Source organism: Halichoerus grypus, chromosome 12 (assembly GCF_964656455.1).
Source record: "Halichoerus grypus chromosome 12, mHalGry1.hap1.1, whole genome shotgun sequence".
NCBI lineage: Eukaryota > Metazoa > Chordata > Mammalia > Carnivora > Phocidae > Halichoerus > Halichoerus grypus.
In genome coordinates, this window is record NC_135723.1 from 53,287,782 (window position 1) to 53,314,232 (window position 26,451).

Genomic DNA, 26,451 nt, shown 5'->3' on the forward strand with positions numbered 1-26,451 from the left:
GATGTTTGTGGCCTGAGAGTGTGTGTTTCTGACCCCTTTTTAACAGTGTTGGGATATTGACTGTACATCATATCTATTGATTAAGGGGATAAGGTACATTCTCATACTTTGAAGTAAGTGTGAAGTAAATTAATGAACTGCTTTCTTTCTCTGAAGGCTGACGCTTACCATAAATGTCGTGTTTCTCCCTGCAAGCCACTCTGAATGATTTTAGCGTGTTGAGAAGGCGTGACAGGCCAGCCCAGAAGGAGGAAGGGGTGGGGGAAGGAGGGAACTCCGTTTAACAAATAAAAGAGAATTAACTTCATTGCTTTGGTCTCTTTCTATAATGATATTCATTTTAAGGACCTAATACACAATTGTTCAAATTTGGGGTTTAATTCTAATCAATACCGTCTCCCTCAAAGGTGGAGAGAAAAAGCTTTGAAAGAAGACTCCTTTCTTTGAGTAGTTACTTATTTTATCTTTTTATCCTCCTATCTTCTAGAAGGAAGTGAGGCAAGACTATTAAAAAAGTTAAATGCTGATTCTGAGAGTAAATAGAAGCATTAACCACTGTTTCCTCAAAAAAATGCTGGAATCAGAAAAAACTCAGCCTCATGTGATTACAGTTTTGAGCTCCCTACTTCTAAGATTTTTTATTTTATAAATTCACTTTAGAATAATGTCATTCTTCCTATGATAATGGGGGATAACATTGGTGTGGATTTAGGGAACATACTGGATTCCTCGATTTGTATAAGGTTGCAGCATTTGGGGATTTTCACAAAGGTTTGTATGTGCATCTTTCTTCATTAGAAGATATATAGAGATATAGATGGAGATATACACATATATACATACATACATACATATTCCACTTACCCCATTAAAAAAAGTTAGGTGTTTATTTCATATTAGTATTGATCAAAGGGCATTTTTTCCCCTTATACTATGCCCCTCCCTTTCCCCTCCCCAAAAGAAGTGGTTAGTGTTTGTCATAAGGCATAAGACAACAGAGTTAAAAAGGAAAAAGAAAAAAATTCCATAATTGACCAAAAATTAAAACAGCAATAATCTTGCTTCTGGTTTCAATGAAACTGGTCTTAATGGCAGCTCTTTATCCACTTTGGAGAAGTGACTCAATCATTTTTGAATCCACCACAGGAAGAAACATCTGTAATCCATTGTAGATACAACCTGTCCGGCAGAGCATTTCATAACACATACAGTTCAGTTTACCTTTTGTGATATTGATCATTACTCTTGAGTATTGTGCTATGACAATATAGAGGTTTTGAAGGGAAGGAGGAAGAAAGGAAGTGCAGACTTTCTAACATTAAAAGTTTCCCCCACCCCATATCAAGTTGAACGTGCTCGCAAGGAGCGGAGTAGACAGATATTCTGCTGTTTGTTGCAAACCTGTGGGATCCACTTTCAATAAAGCTAAAATCTATTAGCATTCTGTATGCATCTGCAGCATAAATTTCATTTGAATTTCAAATTTAATAAACCAGGAGGTTTTTAATCATCCCTGGTTTTATTTGTTTGATATTAACATGCTTATTGACCGGGTCTGGTGACCAGTTTGATCATTACAGGACAGCAAAAAGTTAATTAAAACGACCACAGCCCCTTAATCATATCATCTGTCTCATCCATGTCGCTCTCTTTATTACCAGTGATGATGGATAGTCTCCCAGATTAATTTCTCTGTTTCTTCGATTTGGACAACAGCTTTTGGGACCTAATTTACATCCTGGGAACAACTTGCTCAAGTATATCTAACACCTTGCAGCTACAATATACATCAACATCTCCTTAGATTGAGTGAAGAACGGGGGCTTTTTTTGCAGGCGGGTTTGAAGACTAATCAATGCTGCGATTTGGAGCTCTTACACTTTCACAACCAAAGAAATAAAAGGTCCTGAAAGCAAATTAGAGGCCTCGATCCTTGCTCTTCCTTTTCAGGGAGTGGGGAGTGAAATATGCCTCCGCTGTTTGGTGAAGTAGATTAAAATGTGTAGATACAACGACAAGTAAATAAAACCATTTGTAACCATTAAGTGCAATTAAGGATTTATAGTGGAAAACATCAAAGTTATCCAGGCTTTCAAGTGTCCGGCAACACATCTACACCAAATACGGTTTTTTGGACTAAGTGTGGTCCGGTATATACACAGCGCAGAAAAAGCCTGAAAGGAAAAAAAAAAAAAAAAAGAATGCACATGAACTACTGCATATAGGCGCGTACCTCTGCGGGGTACGTTTAAACCGGGCTCTTCGCATCTTGGTTTCCGGAGCGTTGGCAGGGACGCGCAAGCTCTGGAAGCTGATCGGCCGGTGCCCGCGGCGGACCGAGTGAACGCGGAGCCGGCCGCGAGTGCCTGGCAGGCGCCTCTTCCGAAATGGGAAGACAGCCCCCTATCCCTGGCCACTGTGATGGGACCTTGCGCGGACGTGCTGGTTACTAAATAAAGCGCGAAGAGGGATTGGTGAGGCAGCCGAGCGCCGCCGCCGGCTGCAGGGAGCGGCGGGCTGGGCCAGGTTGGGGGCTATCTCGTCGTGGTCGGAAGGTCTTTGGTCAAAGTTACTTTCCTGCTGAACAGAAAACCTGGCCAGGCGTGAACCCGTGGATTCCAGAGGGGTGCCCTTCTGCTGTCCACTCCTGTTTTGGGGAGGCCTTACTAGGAAGGTGCCTAGCATTTCCTGGGAAGGGAGGTAATAAAAGCTCCTCGCTGGTGGCAGATTGTTGAACCGTAGGTGGGAAGGGATCAGTCGTCCAGAGCCCAGAGAGGGCTGTATTTTCCTGATTGGAAAATGGGAACTTCCACGCTGAACAATAGCCCCTATTAGTGAGGTTATTCGGTTTCAAACTGTCCGGCCACATTTACAGCCGAGTCCTTACTTTCCTGGTACTGCTTAATTGGATGTATTTGTTGACCACAGTGAAGCAATAGTAACTCTTCATCTACTTGCATAGGATCTCCTGCTGGATGCAAAGCATTGCCTTGGTGACTCCTTTTGAATAAATAGGACCACTTGAGAAAACATTCCATATTTTTTGTTAATTGACTCGCTATTTTTCTTCTGTGTCACACTGCTTAATACTTTTTTCTTCTCTGCCATTTCAAAACATTCAAAAGTTAGCAATGGTTTAATTAAAAGAGATTTATTCATCTAACTTAGGATATTACATACTTTGATTCACTTTAGCTAGGGCATTCAGATCGCATATATTCAGAAGACAAGGAGGACTTTTCCCATGTATCAATCATATGAGTATGTAGGTAAGTTCATTGGTAGGAAAATATGAAGATATTCACCAAAATAGGTATTTCTTCCTAAATTAAGGGAATAAAAAATCTTATTTCCTTATTTGTTGTCTACATGCATAATGTTCACATTCTCATAGTATGTTGATAGGATTGTGTGCTAGTTTTACAGGCAGGCGTGTACTCTATGGTATATTTCATAGTCCTCTCTCTGCCAGCCCACAGATGAAATTGATAATTAATTCTACAGCACTTTGTATTCTTCCTTCATCATGTAAATGAAGGATACACACATGGGGAAAAGAGTTTGCTCATTTCGGGTGAATGGGGTGTGTGTGTGCGTGTGTGTATTTTTGTTGTGCAAGGCAAGGAAGAGAGGCTTAGACATTCAAACGAGTTTGTCCTTGATTTTTTCCTGGAATGGATTTGTTTCAGCTGTTTTCTCTTTTGGTATTATATATCACTTTCTCACAGCTAACATGCGGAGTTGAAAACTACTAAATTCTTACCCTCAACATTATTGATTTCTTTTCATTCTGTTCTGTTACTAGAGGAGGTAATGCTCCCAGATTACCTCGTGGTCTCCTCCAGACGGTTGACAATTGCAATCGTAGTTTCGGGAAGATAAATGTTACTTTGGGAATTGTGCTTAATTACAAATAATCTAGGAGCTGCTCTGGTCTCTGGGTTTAACCACACATGTGTTCAAACCATTGTACAAGGTTTACCATTGGGTGATATTTATGAAAGGGGATACAGTTCGTTTTTCTAAAATCATGGGATAAACTAGGATGCTCCCACTTGGGGTTTGTCAACAGACCTTCAGAGATAACACAGACCCAGATAACACCAACAACAAAAAGTGTGGAACCTCAGAGTACTTGAAGGCTTAAGAAAAAAAAATCCACTGGGGTTTACCTTCAGGTCAATTTTATTAAAATGAAAACCTGAAAATAAACCATTCTTTGTTGAATTCTTAAAATCTCTTAAGTAAACCCATTTTTTCTGTAGAGAGCATTTTTGAACTCACATATTCTGATTTTCTTCTCTTTTCTTTTTCTGACAGAAGTCTTGTAGATATTCCCTGAAATAACCCAATGGTTATTTTTTACAGTTCCTCTTGTAACTCAGCTGCTACCTTTGTGTGTTTGATTCTTTGCTTATATGGCAGCTCAATTAGTGTTGTTTGTGTGTGTGTGCTTGCTTTTTTTTTTCTAATAGTCTTATTAACAAGAAAAAAGGTGGCGAACAGGTTATTCTCCTAACCTGACCTGGCTGTAAGAGTAAGATGAGCAGCACTGAACAGATGTCCCCATTTAAGCCGTTCTTTTCCCACATGCCTGCTGGATATTGCAGGCGCGCAGGAAGCTCGCTTCAAACCTGGCCCATTTCAGGCCATAATGGCCACGTTATTTCGGCCCAGTGAACACGAACAAAATCGCGTGCTTTAGAATCATTCGACTCTGAGTCCAGGAAAAGCAGGGGGTGTGGTGGCAGTGGGGGTGGCTAGGGAGGGGTGTGTATGGGGGGGTAGCCGATTTCATCTCGGATCGCAGGAAGAGAACTTGCTCAAAAGAATTTTTCCCCAGCAAATATGGTATAATTTACAGCGCAACTTAATAATCCAAGGGGCAATGCAAAAGCCCTTTGCGTTGTAAACCGCTTCTAATTACCTGCCAGAGCAATTAGCTGACTATCACGAAGAAATTAGATCGCTCAATGTAGCATAAATAATGCGAATAATTTTGTAAGAAGAATGGAAAGCGAGACCTGGTGTTTCTTTATAAGGAAATAACACCTCGTACTGTACGAGCCCTCCATGAACACATATTAATGTCTAGGCATGCATGGCAATGAGTCCGAGCAGGAGCCCTCTGGCTGCAGTTCAGCACTTTTTCCGTTTACGTATGCGGGGTGAAAGTCGGCTTCCAGGCATTCGATCTCCAGCCTTCCAGCTCACAGTAATTAACACATAGCGACTTCAATGGGAAAACCTGTTTTCCAGATGATTTTTACAATGCAGCTTTATGTCTCATTTGGCAGTTTAAATAGCTGGAGTTGTTTTCTGGCTTCATCTCTACTATCATCTGTTGAGCATATTTTGCTTAGAATATTGAATCCCACCCAAAACTTGGGCGCAGGCTTTTGCTAACTTTTTTTTTTCTTCTTAAGAAGTAGAGCTATCAGAAGCCACTTTGAGGATACCAGGGTAAAGAATTCTTGTGGGGATATGAACGATATGTTTTCCTGAATGAGGCTGCACAATATATTGGGGTATTTTTGTGTGCTTCAACTTTATTAAAAAATCTACCTCAGTTATATTATATTTAACTCATTTCTCTTGATGAGTGTTTCTTACAGGGGGATTCAGATAGTGAGTCCACACATTTCTTAGCAAAGGATTTAAAGAGTAAAGTGAAAACCTAATTCTGGAGGAGAGCTGACAGTGCATTTAGGTCTGATAACACTATCAGGCTCTTTGAAATTTACTGGGTTTGTAAATTACAAATGAGAAGACAGCATCAAAAGATGTTTGGAAATCGAATATATGCGCCGACACCCACCCACCCACCCCCACTCTGTTGCTCACAGCTCCACGTTTTCAGGTGCCGCCAAAGTGAAGGAAGTTACGGGCCCCCCCTTACCCTAGTAAACGAGATGGGTCACACATTTGGGTCAAGTTGAATTAGCCCGGAGAGTTTCCGTGGTAATCGAACTGGACGTCTCTATTGGTCACAGCAAAGGGGCGTCGTGTGAATCCGGTATTTGCCTGGTCCAGCACAATCGCTGGGCTGAGTACCGCCCCCGCAGCCCTAGTAGTTTAGGGTTAGCGCCCTCACAACCCCACAACCCGCTCATCCCTACACATCAAAAGCTTTGCGCCAGGTCATTTTTGAATATCTTTCACGCCTGATTTCAGCGAGTTTTGCAGGACTTCGCGATGGTCTTGGCCCGACCCGCCGCTCACGCCCAGTTTCCTCCACCTGCGAAGACAGAGTCGATTTTACTGGTAACTGGAGAGTTCTAGGTGGAAACGGAAGGAACGGCAGTGATTAATTTCACCAACCCAGGCTACAGATTGGATTAGTGCTCTTCATGGCGTCATGTCTATGCAGTCCTTCTCCCCTATTAGACAGGTGCTAGCCACCTTAGCCCCTTTCCCCCGCAGCTCAGGGTGGCTGGGCTAGGGAACAAGGAATAAGATTGTATGTGTATTCAGGGGGACCCATTATCAGATTCCGCCCTCACTTCAGAAGGTGTTAGAAATAAAATATCTACACCAGCTCTAGGAAATTCATGACGTGATGCACCAATCACTGGGTTCAGGGCATCTACCTTACCCAGTGTGAAGACCCCTTCCAAATCCTGACAGAAAAGCCCATCTTGGCGGAACAGGGAACGCGTTTTTTAGGCTTGACAAGTATGGACTCATGTACTCAGCAGAGGTTACCACCTTTGAGAGGAAATAAAATCTTTATTCTTGCTTATGGGTTCTGGAAAAGTAATAAAGGCTGCTCAGATACCGAGAACGCAACTTTCCTCAGTCGTCTCACCCAAAAATTCCAACTTACTGAATGGCTTCACAGTTCCATTTCTTCCAAACACTTAGCATCACTCCTCCTCCTCCTCCCCACGTTGTCTTGATGGTTCTCCATCTTAAATAACCAGGACCCTGCTGGCCACCAAAGAAGGCTGCCACATTTTAATTCAAAACAAGGGCCAAGATTGCGTGCCTGAAAGAGTGAGAAGAGATCAAACTCTTTCCTCTTGAAGTGTCTGCACTTAACCTGCAGTAGCCTCCATAGTCCCCTCTTTCCCTCTCCCCTGTCTTTACTTAAAGGTTTCTTTCCTAATTTTTTGCAACATTTCTTAAGGTAAAAGAAATAAGCTGAACTCATCATTGTCATGTCTGTAATTGTTCTAAAAACATTTTCCAGTGCGGTCTCATAAGGCAAACACATTGGTCTTCAATCAACACTGAAGAAAGCAAACACTGGAAGAACCAAAGCCCACAACTTTGGAGTCTACACTCAGCATTTACCGCCCTGAAGTGAGATGCCCATTACCATCAAAAGGGCAGCTGTTAACAACAGAAAGTTCTCATTTTTCTGTAGATGGTGCTTCAAGTAGTTTTCTAGATTACACCTATTCTAATTTAGTCATAATCCCCCCACTTCCTATACACCCCTTGAAGCTAGAAAAAACAGTTGTTGCAAACCCAGACGATTTGACTAGTACTGTCCAAGGTCAGTTTATTTGAAACTTTCTGGATAAAAATGTTAGAAGGATTAACGAACCCACTTCAACCCTTTTTCTACTTTGGTTCAAGGAGTCCTCTAAGCTTAGAGAACAAAAGGATGACAATAATGATTTCTGCAATTTTGGCATACTTACCAAATGGGACTCTAAGAAGAGGTGTGTAGCAAACTAATAAGAGCCAAAGTTACACCAAAAGAAGTATTGTTTGTTGTTGCTAAAAGACACCTGCACTATTGCTTTTATTGATTGACTGGTATTAGGGCAGTAAAGAGTCTTTTGCTCAACTTGTGTTTTAATAGATCTTAGCAGATTTAACTGAAAATTGGCCAATTAATATATGGTATTCAAAATTTCAAAACAAGCCTTAGGTATTCACAACCAGTTTTATTAGGTGATTTTGCTGTTGATTTACCAACTAAGTCTAACTACTTTTTTTCTTAACTCAAGCTTGGGTGATTCGAATTTCCACTCCTTTAGTTACCTAAGACTTAAGAACAGAAATTCCAAAACGGTCAGAAATAGGTGGGAAAAAATGTAGGTTTACAAGTATGCGGGAGGAAATTAAAAGGCCTGGTGTGTCCCAGTCCATAACTCAGTGGGAGGGGAGAACCTTGCGGACCGAGTGTCCCAAAGAGGGGATGGGCTCGCTGAGACCGCAGTGGACCCAGGAAGCCGCGAAGATCCGCGCGTTCCCGCGATTAATTGTCCTGACAACTTGAGAGGTGCTCCCGCTTTCGGTTTCACGCATATTCGGGGTATTTTGCCCTACAGAGTTTACCACTGATCTTGTGTCCCTTTTCTGTACTACGGCTACCTAAGGGATCAGGTCAGGAGCCTGGCAAAGAAAACCCGAAGCTACAGCCAAAGGGTGGGGTGGGGGCCTAGAAGAAAGACAGGCTCCCACCTCACATCAGCCTGCAATAATGGCAACCGCCCAGGAGCTGAAGCTTCCCAAGAAGTCAGTTTAATTAATATCCTGTCCTTGGGAAAACTAGAATAAAAGGTGAGTAGTGGACAACTTTCCCCACCCGTCGCAGGATCGGGAAGAAATGAGTGACGGTTGTCTTGTGTAGCAGTCGGGGAGTCCTTCCAAACAGGGGGCCGTCGAGCTTCCAAGGCAGTCTTCGGGAGCCTGAGCGGGGATCTCCGACAGCTCCGCAGATAGTTTCCGTACCCAGCAGTCACAATATTTGCACTCCCCTTTCTTCCTGGCTCGCCACTCCCTCCCCTTCCCTCCGACCTCCCCTCGCCCCCTCCCGCGACCGCCGGCAGTCCCAGGGCCCGCTCGCCCTCCGCCGCCGGCCCAGCGCGCAGGCCCGCGCCGCCTCGCACCTTCCGGGCCCCCGCGCAGGCCGCCCGCGGGGGGGCACACGCGTCCCCGCCTGCCCGCGCGGCCCGGGGCTGCGGCGGGCGCGGGCGCGGGCGCGGGAGGCGGAGGCGCGGGCGCTCGGCTCCGCCGCGGCCCAGCCCAGCCCCGCCCCGCCCCACCCTCAGGCCCTCCCCTCCGCTTAGCCGCGCTCTCCCGCCGAGCATCGCCACCGGCTCAGCTCTCTGCCGGCCCGGACGCCGCGGCTCTCAGGCCGGGAAGGTCGCGTCGGCTCCCGCCAAGGGGGAGGCGCCACCCCGCCTCGGGGCGGTAGTTTCGCGCGGACTCCCGGGCGGGCCACAAAAGCCCCTTTCCGAAGGCTGGCCGGGCCGGTAGTCGGGTGTGCGACGGCGGCTCCCCACCCCTGCACTCAGCAGCCCGCCCCGCTCCTCCTCCTTCCCTCCCCTGTCCCTCCTCCTCTCCCACCCCCCGAGGGTTCGCACACCCCGCGGGCGGGAAGGTGCCGCCCTCGGGGCGGACAAAGGGGCAGTCCGGGCGGGAGGGGGCTGCGGCCGGCACGCGCGGCTGCGGGAGGGGCCCGCCGCGCCCCCGGCCCCCGACCTGACTCTTGCTGGGCGGCCGGCGCAGCCGGGGGGGGGGGGCGGAGGGAGGCGGGCGGTGGCGGGGGGGGGGGTTGGCTGCGACCGCGGGGGCGTGTGTGCGGGAGGGGGTCGCGGACAGGTCAGGCGGCCTGGGACCCACCAGAGCCGGGTAAGAGTTGAATCTCCTGTTCTGCTGGTCTCCCCCTCCAGGCCTTGACTGGACTGGACTTGAAAGCTCTTTTAAAAAAATTTACATTCTTGTTTCTCTGTCAGCGATAATATATCAGAATCACCCAAAGGGCTAGTTAAAACGCTTATTGCTGGGCCCCATCCCCAGAGTTTGTGCTTAAGGAAGTCTGGGGCTGGGAACTAATAATTTGCATTTCCAACTAGTTCCCACGTGATGCTGAAGCTGCTGATCCCGGTACCACAGTAGAGAATCACCGCTACACAATTCCCGCCTCACCACTCCCTTACTATAGAAGTGGGGAGATCTCCCACAAAGATCTCAAATGCACTGCTTGTGCTCTCATTGCCAAGGTAGTTTCACCTCTTTTGAAGGTAAGCTCTGTATTGAGTGTGGACTAGATTTTCTTCCCTGACGCTCTAAATTTGAAACTCACCAAAGGCTGGAGTGTAATCCCAGTGCCAGTGGAGCTTGAGAAAGCGACGCTGGCATAGACGGGAACCAGAGAAAGTCACAGTTCAGCTGGCCATTTCCCCTCATTCACAACGGGAACCAGGGAGATGGGGTCTCAACGCTCCAGCACAAATTCAGAAGGGAAGCAAGTAATTTTCTTCTGATGTAATGACCATCGCCTGCCTTCTCTTCTTTATAAGTTTTTAAATTTTTTTGTTCAGCCCTTTGTTCTGCATATTTTTATTGTTTTATATTTTACTGAGAGACCTAGATTTTTTTTAAAAAAAACAGGCAAAAGAACTGGATGACCAGCAGAGACTTGATTGAAACTTTTTTTAAAGCCACAGTACAGTTGAAAAATTCTCTGATGTTTTAAAACGTATCTATGTATTTAAAGGGAACATGATTAATAGTATCGCTTTAAACGTACCCCCTGCTGTCTCAAATCTGATTCCTCCAAAAAATTATTTGAAAATCTAGTGTGAAATATATTTTGACATTCAAATCCAGTGAGAGTTGGTTGAGGAAAAGTACCCCAAAAGAGACACACTAAACTTTTCTTATCCCCAGTGGGCGGTGTTAATCATCTGGTTTGAGCCTTGTAGTTTTCACTGTCAAATACTTAGGTTTGCTCAAAGAGAAGAAAGTTGGAGACTTGCATTCACTGTTTTTCAAGAGGAGATTAAACACAAAATCGATTTAATGGAGCATCTGTAATCTTAAATACAAGAAGTCAAGAGCTGAGGCTATAATAGAAAGGTTAGCTTTCCTCCATTGTTCACACAATCTAACTCATATTTTTGGAACTTAATTATCAATGAAAGCTACTACATCAATGCAATACAGTATAGGCAAATTACAAGAACCTTTTACTTCTCCCAACTGGGTTTAAATTGCAAATCTTAACACTGAACACTGTGCTTTTGGCATTGAATATTCAATACAGTGAAATGTGTTTTAAGTGAACCACCCAAGGGCCCAGGAACATTTGCTTAATAATGATACTTTGCAATTCTATAGGGCCTTTCAGGCAAGGATCTCAAGTGGAATGCTCTTTAACTATACCCTGCATGGGAAACCTTGGGAATATTTTAAAGTGCTCACTTAAGGCCTATTGGAAAGCATCTTTAGTATAGATTTCACAGTATGGTTTTAAGAAATGAAGTACTGTAGAATTTTCAATCTCAGGAGTATCATATTCATGGGGGTTTGATGGGTATTGAATATTTATTAGTTATTTCATGTGAAGCTTAAAACGTATATTTCCCCCAACTTTTTATTTTGAAAAATTGCAAACCTACTTTGAAAAGTTGAAATAATAGTAAATGAGACATTTGATTTCAGTGAACACCCATATTCCTTTCATCTAGGCTAACATTGTTAACATTTTGTGACAATTGCTTATATGTTCTCTCTCTCTCTATCTTTAGGTAGGTAGATATTGACATACTACATCTGAATAGATAGGTCGCTATAGCTATAGGATACCCAATTACTTGTTTGCTTGTTTGTTTATTCATGCGCATGCATATATTTTCTGTCCCACCCATTTAAAGTAAATTATGAACATCATTGTACTTCTAGATGCTTCAGCACACTTCTGGTAAAAGGGCATTTTACCTAACTGTAATGCCAATATAAAGAATACATTCTAATGACTTTATTTTTGAATTCAGGATAATAAATTTTGTCAGTATTGTCTATGAACTTAGAAAATGAGATTTAAGCCAATGCTGGTATAAACAATTCTAAAATACTATTCTATTACCTAGGCATCTTGGGAATTTAAGAACCTGAGATTCTGATTAAGGAATTGCTGTAGGAATGATATATACCAAGTGTTTTGAAATCAGATTTCAAAAACAATTCACAAAAACAGAATAGCTTTTTGACATGCTTATGGAACACAAAAGGAACATTTATATTTCAATCCAAGCTTCCCCCCCCAAAAAATTAATCTGCTTTTACCTTAATTAATGTTTGATCTAAATTATCAGAATAATTGTCTTAATTATCCACTTTGTTTTGCTAGCTAGTGTAGACTTAACCAAAGTGAAAATAGCATTGACAGTTATGTACTTTGAGAAGTGTATATAGACCATTTACATAATTTAGTCAAAATGGCCAATTAATTGGTATAATTATGAATGTCTAGACTTAGCTTTTATGGGTAGGCAGAAGAAGTAAAATCTCTCCTCTTTCCAGTGGTTGCCCTCCTCTAGCTTTAAAGATCCATATTTTTCCTGTATTGAATATTTTTACACTCCTAATTTAAAATATTCTCATATTTTTGTAGTATAGGCATGTTAATTAAAAGTAATTATCCAAAGACTATCAAGTATATCTTCTTGCTTCTTACAAGTCCTTGAATTATGACATAACTTAATGTGTGATTTATCCCACTTTTGGAAATGTATATAATTACATATTTATGCCTTATACTTAATTTTCACTCATTAGCATTATTCTCTCTTCTATAGAAAGTCGACTTCAAACTGCATGAAATTCCTGGAGCTTAAAGCCATTTTACAAATAAATGTCGATGAATTTATGCAGGTTTTTAGGTGTGAAATTCATATGGTTTTATGTAAAAATTAGCATGAACATTAAATTTTATACATACAATTACCTCCTTGGGTCAGAATCACTTGTTACTTTGATTATTTAAATGTAATTTAATGTTTTCTTTTATTCTTACATAGTTCACATTTTTAACATGTCTTTCTACTGTATTCTAATAAAGTCTTCATCTTCTAAAGCTATTTGTCAAGGCAAAGCAAAAGTATTGATGGTTGTGTTAATCCCATTAAACAAAGAACTGCAGTATGAATAGCTTTACTCAGAACTTAAGCTTCAGAAATGTAGGACCTAAATTATAATACATGTTTTTTTGACCACTACTAATGGTTATTGTCTCTGTCCCTGGTAACTTTGTTTTTATTGATCAACTGAGAGAAATGGAGAATAAAAATACTTCTACAACTGATAGACATTTCCATACATTTGGAGAAGCTATAAGTATAGTGAATATTGAATTATACATGGAAAAAACTGGTTTCTATTTCCAATTTCACTGACTCTCTATATTTGATTAGATGACGTATCAGTTAAACTACTGGAGCCTCCGTCGGTGCACTTGTAAAATAAGGATATTATTTGCCCTACCGACTCCACAAGGTGGCTCTGAGGACCCAAAGAGATAGGTATTTGAATTGCCCTATTTATCGAACAATAGATGCCTAATTTCAAGATACTTACAGTCTCTGAGTAGGAGAGCAAAAGTGCAGGAAGTCACCAACACAACATATGGTAGAGAATTGAATATATGTTTAATGAGTTGTACAAATCATTACTTTGGGTCAATAGGGAGTTGCAAGAAGACAAAACTAGGGGTCTTCAGTGGATTATAAGAAGATACATGTAACAGTGAATTGTGCAAGACTGTTGAATCTCAGATCTGTACCTCTGAAACAAATAATGCAATATATGTTAAGAAAGAAAAAAAGAAGAAGAAGAATGTAGCAGGAGGGGAAGAATGAAGGGGGGGAAATCGGAGGGGGAGAAGAACCATGAGAGACAATGGACTCTGAAAAACAAACTGAGGGTTCTAGAGGGGAGGGGGTTGGGAGGATGGGTTAGCCTGGTGATGGGTATTGAGGAGGGCACGTTCTGCATGGAGCACTGGGTGTTATGCACAAACAATGAATCATGGAACACTATATCTAAAACTAATGATGTAATGTATGGGGATTAACATAACAATAAAAAAATTAAAAAAAAAAAAGAAGATACATGTAACAGATGTGGAACATTTTGAAGATAAAAATTTTTACTGTTCAGATTTTTGATGAGTAAATCTAAGACAAAGCTAGAGCAGCCCTTATTATGTGACACAGAGGATAAAGCTGTAAATGGATCAGTAGCATATAATATATGCCTAGTAAAATATAGATAGAATTAAAAGGTAATAATAATGAGGTAGGGAAAACTAGTTGTTGGTGTTTTGCTTGGATTATCAGGTAAAATGGTGTACTGAGACTTCATCAGTAAATACTGCCTTGTACCAGTATCTTCGATAAAAAAAAAAAAAAAAGACAGCTGGCTTAAAAAGAAAATTTTATTGAAGTAAATGGGGCTCCAAGACTGTCATCCTCTTTTGTTTGTCAGGGATGAGGTCCTGCCCACTTTGGGGCACTGGCTCTACATCTGTCATTCCATTCACCAGTAAGTCTCAAAGTCAGGACACTACAGCTGTCCTGTTCTTTTCACCCTTTCCTGGGATAGAAGAGATGAGACAACTGGCTGGCTGGTCTGGGCTTCATCGAATATTCAGCAAGTCTGTACAAGCACTATCGTGTAATTGTATTGTTCTCCCCCTTATTTGTAGAGCAGAACTTTTCAGTCGAAAAGGTCACTGGAATGTTTATTTTACTATATGTCCTTATTTAATTATTTTGCTTTGAGTTACATTTGTTAATAAAACAATGGTGTCAAACTGTTAGCCAGATTTATGTTCTCTCATATACATGTATACATTTGCATACCCAGAGGTAGTTAGTGAAGGGAAGGGGAAAGGAAAATCCAGTTGGAAGGTTCTGGTTAGGTTTCCTTCCAAATAAGGACTAATCTGTTGACTTCCCAAATAAGACATGTGGACATAAGCAAAGAGTCTTTTGTGCTTGGAAGTAGCAAATTCTACTAATTCGGTATTAATGGCTGGGATCTGTCACAGGAACCTGAATGTGGAGAATCAAATGGCTTTTCTATTGGTTGATGACTGGCCTGGTTCTGTTTGAACTCTGCAGCTTTGCATTGCATTGAATTGGTAGAGACAAGATCAAAGTTCGTTTGGGTTTTCCTTTGGTTGGCTGTTGAGTGTGTATGTATGTGTGTTTTGAATTAGTCTTTAATCATCCTAATAATCGTAATGGAAAATTACTAATTCTAATTTTTAGCATCAGAAATTCAGATCCTTCCACAGGTAGGTTTGGAGTAGTTCTAGTGAAACAGACTTTAGAGCTAGTAAACAGAAAGCCACGCTCCCAGGAAGATACTCCACATACAAATTATGCGAGCAACACATGAATTCTGAAGATAGTTTCCATTTGGAAATTCAAATTCGTTTTCAGATCTAAGGGTATTTTGCCAAAGAATACCATGCCTAGCTACTTACCATAGGAAACTTAGTAACATAAATAACCAACAATGTAAGACTTCTAATACAGACACAGAAGTTTGAACAGAGTAGCTAGAACCAAAACTAAATAAAACACTAAAAAAGAAAAAGAAAAATGTAAAGACTTTTTTATTAGTTCTTTTTAATTGTTGGGGAAAAATTGTAAGTTCTTTTGTTACTTGCAAGATTAGTCTGTCAGGTATTAATACTGTACTGTAGATTTTAGCAAGATGGGAATTATTAACCCTAAAAAACCAGCTGTGTCTACATCAGAAGTTCAGCTTCAAGCAAAGCTTAAGTTTGCCCATTCCTTTTCTTTCAGCTTTGTTCCCATTCTAAACTGTTAAGTGTTAACAGCAGAGGAAATCAGAAAAATGCCTTAATTACTCCATAATTCTACCTAGATACCCAGGAAGCCTTGTAATGAGGTATCTCTAAGGGTGCTCTCTCATAGTCCTTGCTCAGCTGTCATGAATTTAAATGCCTAATCCTGATGCAAGGCCATCACATCCTTTGGCTTTTCCTTGAGTCTCAGTTGTTTTTAATCTTGGTTATACTTTCATACTCTCTTGAGAAGGTTTCAGAAATCCTGATGTCTGGGCCCAACCCTTAGACATTGACTTAATAGGTCTGGAATGTGGCCTGTGCAGTGGGATTTTGAAAGCTCCCCAAAAGAGTACTGACAAATGATTTTAACCTGCAGCTGAGGTAGAGACCCATTCACTTAAAAGAATGCACTACTTGGAGGATGCTCAAGAGTTTACAGTTTAGCAGCTCCTCTCCAGGTCTTTCCTGCGAGGTCTTTAGTAAAGGGTGATAATCTCAAATATCTACAGGGGAGAAGCAGGTAGGGTGTTGCATAAATTCAGTAGGAGAACAAAGTACACAGGATTCAGAGCCCTGTCATATGGAACGTCTTCTCTCATTTAATTACTACAATATCCTAAACTAAATGCCTTCATTTTGTTATAATTGCTGTCTTAGATTTTAAACTCTTTTTTTTTTTTTTTTAAAGATTTTATTTATTTATTTGAGAGAGAGAGAATGAGAGACAGAGAGCATGAGAGGGAGGAGGGTCAGAGGGAGAAGCAGACTCCCTGCCGAGCAGGGAGCCCGATGCGGGACTCGATCCCGGGGCTCCAGGATCATGACCTGAGCCGAAGGCAGTCGCTTAACCAACTGAGCCACCCAGGCGCCCAGATTTTAAACTCTTGAAAGACATTGTTGTTTCCTTATACCATGTACCTAGAAGCACTTGGTAGATTTATTTAAATAATAGTTATTTCAGTTCCCTTGTTTCATACTCTTCCTCTGACTCATGTACAGTAGACTCAACCTAATATTATTATTAGGGAAAAAAAGACATAAGTTGAATATTTCTCCACTGATAGTTACAGGGAAGGAATCCTTTCTTAAAACTTTACCTGTAGACACTAAAAGCCTCCTCTTTTTTTTTTTTAAAAGATTTTATGTATTTATTTGTCAGGGAGAGAGAGAGAGCAGGGGAAGTGGCAGGTAGAGGGCGAGGGAGAAGCAGTCTCCTCGCTGAGCAGGGAACCCGATGTGGGGCTCGATCCCAGGATCTCTGGGATCATGACCTGAGCCGAAGGCAGACACTTAACCAACTGAGCCCCCCAGGACCTCCTAAAAGCCCCCTCTTATAGTAGTGATTTTATCTCTTGCTTTATCTTTTTTTAGTCACCTCTATAAATTCCTAATATAATTTTCTAATTAATCCTCTGAGGTTTTATAGGCAGTCTACTGGTAATCATAATTTGGTCTCTCCTTTAATCATAGTTCACAATCTCTTACCCGCAATTCCTTTTGAAAATGGAAAGTTTGTAAGTTTGGCACTAAAACTTAACTTGAATGGATGTGAGGCTGTTTACAGTCTTTATGTTTCCACTTTGCATTAATCTTCATACATTTTAATGTGGAAATATTGCTGATTGCAGAGTGCTGCATCAGTTTCTGTTATTATATGATAGTAAACTTTTCTAAATTATGAAAACTTCTGAATTCTTGAATGTATACAATCCCTGAGTCAGAAAAGGAATGCAGACTATATTTATTGCTTTATCTTAATGTGTTTCCTTTTTTGAGCCTATTTATATTCCTATTTAATGCCTAAATCCCTACTTAATTTTTTGATCAAAAATTTAATGTGAAATTATAACTATTTTGTGAGTGAATATGGCACTAAGTTCTCTTTTAGTGATGAGGAAGTTGATTTTGATACTTTTGGTAATAATGAAGTTGATTCTGCCATATTTCTTCAGCAGAGGATACAGCCACTGATTGCAACAAAAGCTTTATGTATTGGAGGGAAAAAATTGTATTGGAAAGAATACAGTTGACTAGAATTTGCTTTTATCCAAACATTTAAATCCCTTATATAGATTCTGAAAAGCAGCATGAAATACTTTGTCTTCACTTCAGCTAACTGAAGGCCACTGGGAAGTTATATAACTGTATATAGCAGGTAGCCATAATGATCATATTATATACATAATCTATTCAGTTAGATGTTAACTGCGGGTGGTGATTATTTTATTTATTATTTTTTTAAAGATTTTATTTGAGAGAGAGAGAGAGTGTGCAAAAGTGGGTAAGGAGGGACAGAGGGAGAAGCAGACTCCCTGCTGAGCAAGGAGCCCAATGTGGGACTGGATCCAAGGACCCTGGGATCATGACCTAAGCCAAAGGCAGACACTGGTGGTGATTATTTTAATTTGCAGTTATACTCATGATTTTTTAAATAAATAAAGACATAAGTCTAAGGATTACCATTATAAAAAGCTAACTCAGTGTAAATAGTCTCTGAAAAAAAATGTGATTTAGGGACTTCTAGTTAAATTTAACAGATTGAACATGTAGGTACTTTCCTGTCCTCTCTCCAGAAACCTATCAAAATCATAATGAAAGGATATGAGAGAGCAAAGTAGAACCCGGAAATAAACCAAGAAATAGTCATGGAATCCAGAAAACAATCCAACCAAAGAAAAGAGATGAAGGAAGGAGTGACAAATAGATATTAGGTTTGGAGAGAGCAACCAATCCAGGTTGAATCAGGAAGCTGTAGGAGGGAGAACTTCAAGAAAAAAATGCAAAAGTAATGGATTATTTGATGTGCATAAATCTTTAAAAAATTTAGGGACGCCTGGGTGGCTCAGTCGGTTAAGCCTCTGCCTTCAGCTCAGGTCATGATCCCAGGGTCCTGGGATCGAGTCCCACATCGGGCTCCTTGCTCAGCAAGGAGCCTGCTTCTCCCTCTGCCTGCCTCTGTCTCTCTCTCTCTCTGATAAATAAATAAAATCTTTAAAAAAAAAAAATTTAATGAACATTTGACAAATCTGTTCTAGCGTTTGAAGAAAAAAATAGCCATAAGTAGTACATAGAAAACTAAACCCAATGTGAAATCAATGAAATTAATAACTCCAGGAAAAACAAAAAGGTTAATGAGAGAGAAAACAACTGGAATATACCAGTTGGCTCAATAGTAAACAATACATAGTCATAATATAGTAAATACCAATTATTCATCTAAATAAAACGTTTGATATAACTACATTGGAAGGTGGAGATAAATGTGTATTTTTTTTTGAAAGGGAAGTGAGGTGGTATAAGAGAATTATTCATCATGCATATCATCCATAATAAGAAATCAATGGGTAATATTAAAAAGTATATATTTACAATTTGAAAATATGTGCTTAGTTACTAAAAGTGGTTGCTTTGGGCTATAGGATTTTGGGGGGGTTGGTGGAGAGAAATGGGAATGGGAACAGGGGAGACTTTTTAATAGTATTTGATTTTTATATGTATATGTATTACATAGATAAAAATTAAAATTAAAGAAATATCTTAAAACAAACAAACAAACATGTGGTTTGAGGAAACACCCTCAAACTATTCTTTCACTTCCAAAGCAGTTAATATGTACACCTATGATTTATTTTAAGGCTCCCCAGATCAAAATATTTTTTTCAGCTTGTTACTAGGGGGAAATGCTAAAGCTAAAGTCCTCAGAAACTCAGTTCTATGGGCTCAGAATTCCAGTCAAATGATCAAAAACAAACAAACAAAACAGTTATAACAATAAAGGAAATAATTTACATGTTTTATTTTTCATTCCATCTCTTTGATTTCTTAGTGGCAAAGTGCAATGGAGTCAACATTCCTGGGTTTGAAAAAGCTCTATCACTCATTATGTGATCTTGGGCCAGTAGCTTAACTTCTCTAAACATTGGTTTCTTCTCTAAAATCAGATGATAAGGGTTTCTATCTCATAGGATAAAATGAGATTATATTAGTTAGCAAAATGCTTGGAGCATCACAGGTATGTATTAAATGCTAAACTATTGGGGCACCTGGGTGGCTCAGTCATTAAGTGTCTGCCTTCGGCTCGGGTCATGATCCCGGAATCCTGGGATCGAGCCCCACATTGGGCTCCCTGCTCAGTGGGAAGCCTGCTTCTCTCTCTCCCACTGCCCTGCTTGTGTTCCCTCTCTAGCCATCACTCTCTCTGTCAAATAAATAAATAAATAATCTTTAAAGATAATAAATGCTAAACTATTATTTTTCCTTTCCTTTCCCTCCTTCCTAGGAAACAGGATATTCTCCAATAGCTCTATTAACATGCATTGTCTTCTACCACTGGGTAACTAGATGCTTTTTAACTTGCTCTATTAGATAGTTATCTCATTATCTCTAGCTACATCTGTTTTTATAAACCAATGAATTATGGGCCATTATATGCTGTACAACTGAACTAATTTTTTAGTAAGTGTCTGTTATATTTTATGCAAGAACAGGTAACTAGTTTCTGATGTTCTGAGGGAGTACATTTAATATTAATTATAATTATTGAGAATTTTCATTTGTTAGCCTTAAATTGCTATCTATAAAATCTGATTAAGCCTTTGATGAATTATGAGTAATTTATTATTCCCATTTGGCAGATGAGGAAACTGAGGTTTGCAGAAGGTTGTTATAGGCTATATAGTTTATGTTTTTAAAAAGGATTTCATTCTGTTCTAGTATAATATATGATACACCTCAATTCATTTTAACTTTATCATTTTAGTACTATCGTAAGTGCTGCTGAAAAGGTAATAAAATGTTTCAAAATCTGAATACATAGTCAGTGATAACTTTGTGTCATAAATTGGATGGCATTTTTGAATCCTAAATGGCTATAGGGTTACCCTTGGTGGCCACAGGGTCAGCAAGACTTTTCTCCATTGATTGCTTTGATTGGTTTATTTGTGCATTTGTTCATTAAATTACTTCAAAATGCTCATAATGGTTTTCCACCCCCTCACTTTCAATCTGGAGGTGTCTTTGGGTCTAAAATGAGTCTCTTGCAGACAGCATATCTATGGGTCTTGCTTTTTTATACAATCTGATACCCTGTGTCTTTTGATTGGGGCATTTAGCCCATTTATATTCAGAGTAACTATTGAGAGATAGGAATTTAGTGCCATTGTATTATCTGTAAAGTCACTGTTTCTGTATATCGTCTCTGTTCCTTTCTGGTCTCTGTTACTTTTGGGCTCTCTCTTTGCTTAAAGGATCCTGTTTAATATTACTTGCAGGGATGGTTTAGTGATCACAAATTGTTTTAGTTTCTGTTTGTCCTGGAAGCTTTTTATCTCTCCTTTTTTGAATGACAGCCTTGCTGGATAAAGTATTCTTGGTTGCATATTTTTCTCATTTAGTACCCTGTATATATCATGCCAGTCCCTTCTGGCCTGCCAGGTCTCTGTGGATAGATCTGCTGCCAGTCTAATGTTTCTACCTCTTGTCCCGAGCAGCTTTCAGGATTTTCTCTTTGTCTCTGAGATTTGCAATTTTCACTATTTTATGTCAAGGTGTTGACCTATTTTTATTGATTTTGAGGGGTGTTCTCTGTGCCTCCTGGACTTGAATGCCTGTTTCCTTCCCCAGGTTAGGGAAGTTCTCCACTATAATTTGCTCCACTATACCTTCCGCCCCCCTCTCTCTCCTTCCTCTTCTTCTGGGACCCCAATTACTCTAATATTGTTTCACTTTATGGTATCACTTATCTCTCAAATTCTCCCCTCATGATCCAGTAGTTGTTTATCTCTCTTTTTCTCAGTGTCTTTATTCTCCATCATTTTGTCTTCTATGTCACTAATTCTCTCTTCTGCCTCATTTATCCTAGCAGTTAGATCCTCCATTTTTGATTGCATCTCATTTATAGCCATTTTGATTTCAACTTGATTAGATTTTAGTTCTTTTATTTCTCCAGAAAGGGATTCTCTAGTGTCTTCTATGCTTTTTTTCAAGCTCAGTTAGTATCTTCATAATCATTATTCTGAACTATAGTTCTGACATCTTACTTATATCCATACGGATTGGGTCCCTGGCAGTCAGTACTGCCTCTTGTTCTCTTTTTTGAGGTGAGTTTTTCCGTCTTGTCCGTCTGTCCAGGGAAGAATAGATGAACAAGAGAACAAAATACTAAAATGGCATCAATGACCCCAGAGAAATATACACTAAACAAGAAGAGAAGAATAAACAATCAGAAGAGACCCGAAACCGGAAAAAAAAAAAATTAAAAAAAAAAAAAGAGTATAATCAGGTGAACAGAACAGAGCAGTACACTGGATCCTGTGTGTATTTTGGTCTGTTTGTTAGAAACTTAGATCCCAAAATTGTAAAGAAAGAAAAACTTACATATGTACAAAAATAAAATTAAATACAATGGAAGGGTAGAATGTAACTGTAAAAATGAAAATTAAAAAAAGAGTTGATGAAAGCCAAAAAAAAAAAAGAAAAGAAAAGAAAAGAAAAGGTATGGCCTTTACCTTCAAGCCATCCGGTGGGGAGATCTATCCTTATGTATTTTTTAACACAATGCTATTAAAGACATAATGCAAAAGTGAACAGGGCCCTCAGTTTAAGGTGGAATGTACAGGCTAAGAGCACAGTGATTTGAATATTGGCTCTTGTTCATGGTCACCTTAGGTAAGTTACTTAACTCTCTGATGCTTAGTTTCCTCATCTATAAAAGGAGAATATAGTAATACCAAATGCATGTGGTTGTGAGGAGTAAACCATCATAAATACCTAAAACAGACTGACTTTACCATTTCCTCTGTATATGCCAGGCATTCATGTTTAAAGAGAATACAGTAAGCAGAGGTTTCTAGCACTTTGTCTGCATCTTCCCTCTAGTGTGGTCTCTCAGAGGAGACTGTTTCTTTAGCATGTCTCACTTTGGTATTTGGCTCACCTTCAGAGCCTGGATTTACAGATGGCAGCTTTCCTACTGTCCTTCTATCCCTGAAATTGTAGCTACTGTGAGATTTTATCAGTAAGTCCAGGGAATATATTAATTGGGACATTGGAAACTGGTTGAATTTCACTAGCCTGGTCATTACTTTCTGGATATCCTTTTATATTTTTACTTCAACTTGTACCAACCAATCTGGTTACAAGAAGTAGCACCAAGCAAATATTTATATAGAGCCTCAAAAATTGTGAGTAGGGGTGCCTGACTGGCTCAGTCAGTAGAGCATGCAACTCTTGATCTCGGGGATTGCAAATTCAAGCCCCATGTTAGGTGTAAAGATTACTTAAAAATAAAATCTGTAAAAAAAAAAAAAAAAGAATTGTAAGTAGGTTAGTAACGTCCTTCCCAAATGACTTTACATGTCATTTTTATGTGGTATGGAACATCTGATAATTAAGAGTGTGGCAAATATTACCTTTCCCTATTGTAGAAACAGAGTTAATAGATTGTTGTGACTCTAAAAGTACAAAAGTAATTTTTTTGCTAGTAAGAATACAGAATATGGAATATTTTTATTGAATAATAATATATATCTTAATTATAGACTCCATAAGAGTCTACTAAAAATGATCAGCATTTGTTTACTTATATTTGATAATAGATATTTTACATTGCTCTAAGATTTTTTCTTAAACTTAATTTTTATTAATTATATAATTTTATTAAAGCCTTAATCAGCTAGCAGAATTTTCTACATGTCTCCCTAGTGTTTTTTTTTTTTTTTTTTTTCTGGTTGTATTGAGAAATAATTGACATACATTACTGTATAAGTTCAAGGTATATAGCATCATGGTTTGATTCACATATATTCCCACAATGGGTTTAGTTAACATCCATCATCTCATATAAATACAGTAAAAAGAAAAGAAAAAAAAATTCTCCTTGTGATGAGAACTCTTAGGATCTACTACTATCATAACAACTCTCCTATATCTCATATAGCAGTGTTAACTGTAGTCTTCATATTATATATTACATCCCTAGTACTTACTTATCTTATAACTGTGAATTTTTTCCTTTTGAACACCTTCCTCTAATTCCCTCTTCTCTCTCCCACTTCAGTAACCACAAATCTGATCTCTTTCTCTATGAATGTAGTGTTTTTTGTTTTTGGGGTTTTCTGTTTGTTTAAATTCCATATGTAAGTGAAATCATACAGTATTTGTCTTTTTTGGTCTGATTTATTTTACTTAGTATAATAAGGTTTCTCCATCCATGTTCCTGCAAAAGGTAGGATTTTCTCGGCTCTATTTATTTATTTATTTTTAGTGAATGAATAATATTCCTTGTGTGTGTGTGTCCATTCATCCACTGATGGACACTTAGGTTATTTCCATGTCTTGGTTGTTGTAAACAATGCTGCTCTGAACATGGGGATGAGCTATCTTTTCAAGTTAGTGTTTTTATCTTTGGATATATTCCTAGAAGTAGAATTGCTGGATCATATGGTAGTTCTATTTTTCATTTTTTGAGGAACCTCCATACTGTTTTCCAGAGTGGCTGCACCAGTTTGTATTCCCACCAACAGTACAAGGGGGTTCCCTTTTTTCCACATCCACGCCAGCACTTGTTATCTCTTGTCTTTTTGATGATGGCAACTTTAACAGGCATGAGGTGATATCTCACTGTGGTTTTAAACTTTAAGAATTTCTTAAAACAGAATTTGTTATGAGACAACTCTTAAAGGAAGAATATTTGGTGGATATTTGAAATATTTGCTGCCTATGTAAGTAGACCTGGAATCAGTGTGAGGTCCAAATGATGTATACAAGTATGAGTCAAAGATGGTGTTTGCAGCATTACTAAGAGGCTAAAATTAATCACTTCATAGAATTTTGAGTGTTTGTTTCTCCTATTTGTTAGAAAGATCTTTGAGAGCAATGACCGTATGTTAGGCCTCTTTATTTTCCTTCCAGCTTACATTATCTTGCTTTGAACATAGAAAATACGAAATGAATACTCAAATGAATTAAATGAACATCAAACATTTGATGAACTTGAGATCTGAAATTTTTGCAATAAACTCTAATTTAATTTTTTATCCGAGTCTAATAATTCTTATCCATATCACTGTTAACTTCTATCACTCTGGTTAGGTTGTTAGAAGATCAGGCTTTGAGGTAATTTGCAAGATTAGACAGGGTTTATCATGTCATTCAGAAAAAAACTAATAAAACATTGGGATTGTGAAAAAAAAAAAAAAAAAAAAAACATTGGGATTGTGGACAAGAAATGCTCAGTGAAATATTTTGATGAAGAGATTTTTCTCTACATAATCATTGTAAAATAATGGTTTGGATGAACATATGGAATCATTTGTGTAAGGTAGACCGCTTCTAATTTTGTGGGGTTTTTTTCTGAACATTAAATGTTGGACATAAAATAAAAAGAAATTAAAATTCAAAATACGTAGTGTCTTTGGTTCTTTTAAAATCATTTCCTTCCTTTCTTTTTTTTCTTTCTTTCTTTTTTTTTTTAGTGGCTACTGTAGCACTTGGAAAATCATATACACTTCAGTCCCAGGAATAGTGGTATTGCCAAAGCAAAACATCTTCTATTTACATATAAATATCCTCATTCAGCATGACTGAACACCTTTCTCATTTATAATGATATGGCAACAACTACAACAATCAAATTCCAAGACATAGATACTAGATTAAAGTGACTGAGCATATCCCAGGATCAAAAAACAATCTTTCAAAAATTCAGCCTGGTCCCAATTATAATCCTTCTTAAAGCTATTTTGAATTACTGCCAGATTCCTGGCTATGATTTTGCAATCTCAACCAAATAATTCATAAGACCTTTGGAGGAGAATATTGGAACTTCCTGTCTCATCCAGTGACACAGAGGGAGTGTTGACCTATTTTCACTATACCATCTATCTTTTGCTGAGAGACCAATAGGTTGAATTTATAAAGTGACCAATAGAAGTCAATGAACATTGTGGTTTCGCATTAACCACAATATTGTCATTTCAGATGGAATGTACAAGTTCATCACAATCCATTTTAACCCTTTCATGTCCTCACAGCTGCTGGAAGCCAGTTTATGTGGTCAGTTAAATGGCTCTTGACTTTGACTTACATACTTTATGTCATGCTCTGATCATTGAATGTGAAATATCTTGAAAACCAAATCAGGACATTTAAAAAACTGAGTAGAATTCATTCTGCAATCATTCATTTTAAAATTTAAAAAACAAATTTATTACCTTATTTAATATTTGATGAAATATCATTTAAATATCAATCTCATATCAGTTTAGCACAATAAGTCATTTTCCACCTCTTAAATGTATTTTTGTATCTCCTATTTTTGTCCTGTTATCCCCCCATTGATGAAGAGGCATAACTCCATAAAACTCTTAAAGGACTAAAAGCATCTCAAATCGTATGAGCAAGAGGAAATAATGGTACAGCTGATTTTCATGAAGTTTACAATACTTCAGCAAATGTATTCAATGAATTATTTATTTTTTAAAAGGATTCCGTAAATCTTTGACTTCTACATGTGATGATTTTTGTAGAAGGAATGATAAATAATGTGGTTGGGGTGTAGAAGTTCCTGATTGGACAAAGAATTATTTTGCATGTTTGAATCGAGTTCATTTCAACAGAGTATAAAAAAAATTAATAAATTGAATTAAAGAATCTATCTAGATGTTAATATTAATACTTACTGGTTTTGTATTAATATTCAATCACTGTTAAATTTTCAGAATCTAAAATAGATGAGTTCAATTATTGATTAAGGATCTATCATCTGATCCAGTATATAGCTTATAAGAAGGTGCTCAGATACAGGGCCTAACCTACGCATCCCCAGCGTCACTCAACAAAGTGAACACAGAAGTGGTTTTGCTTAAGCCAGAATCTTTGGGGGAGTG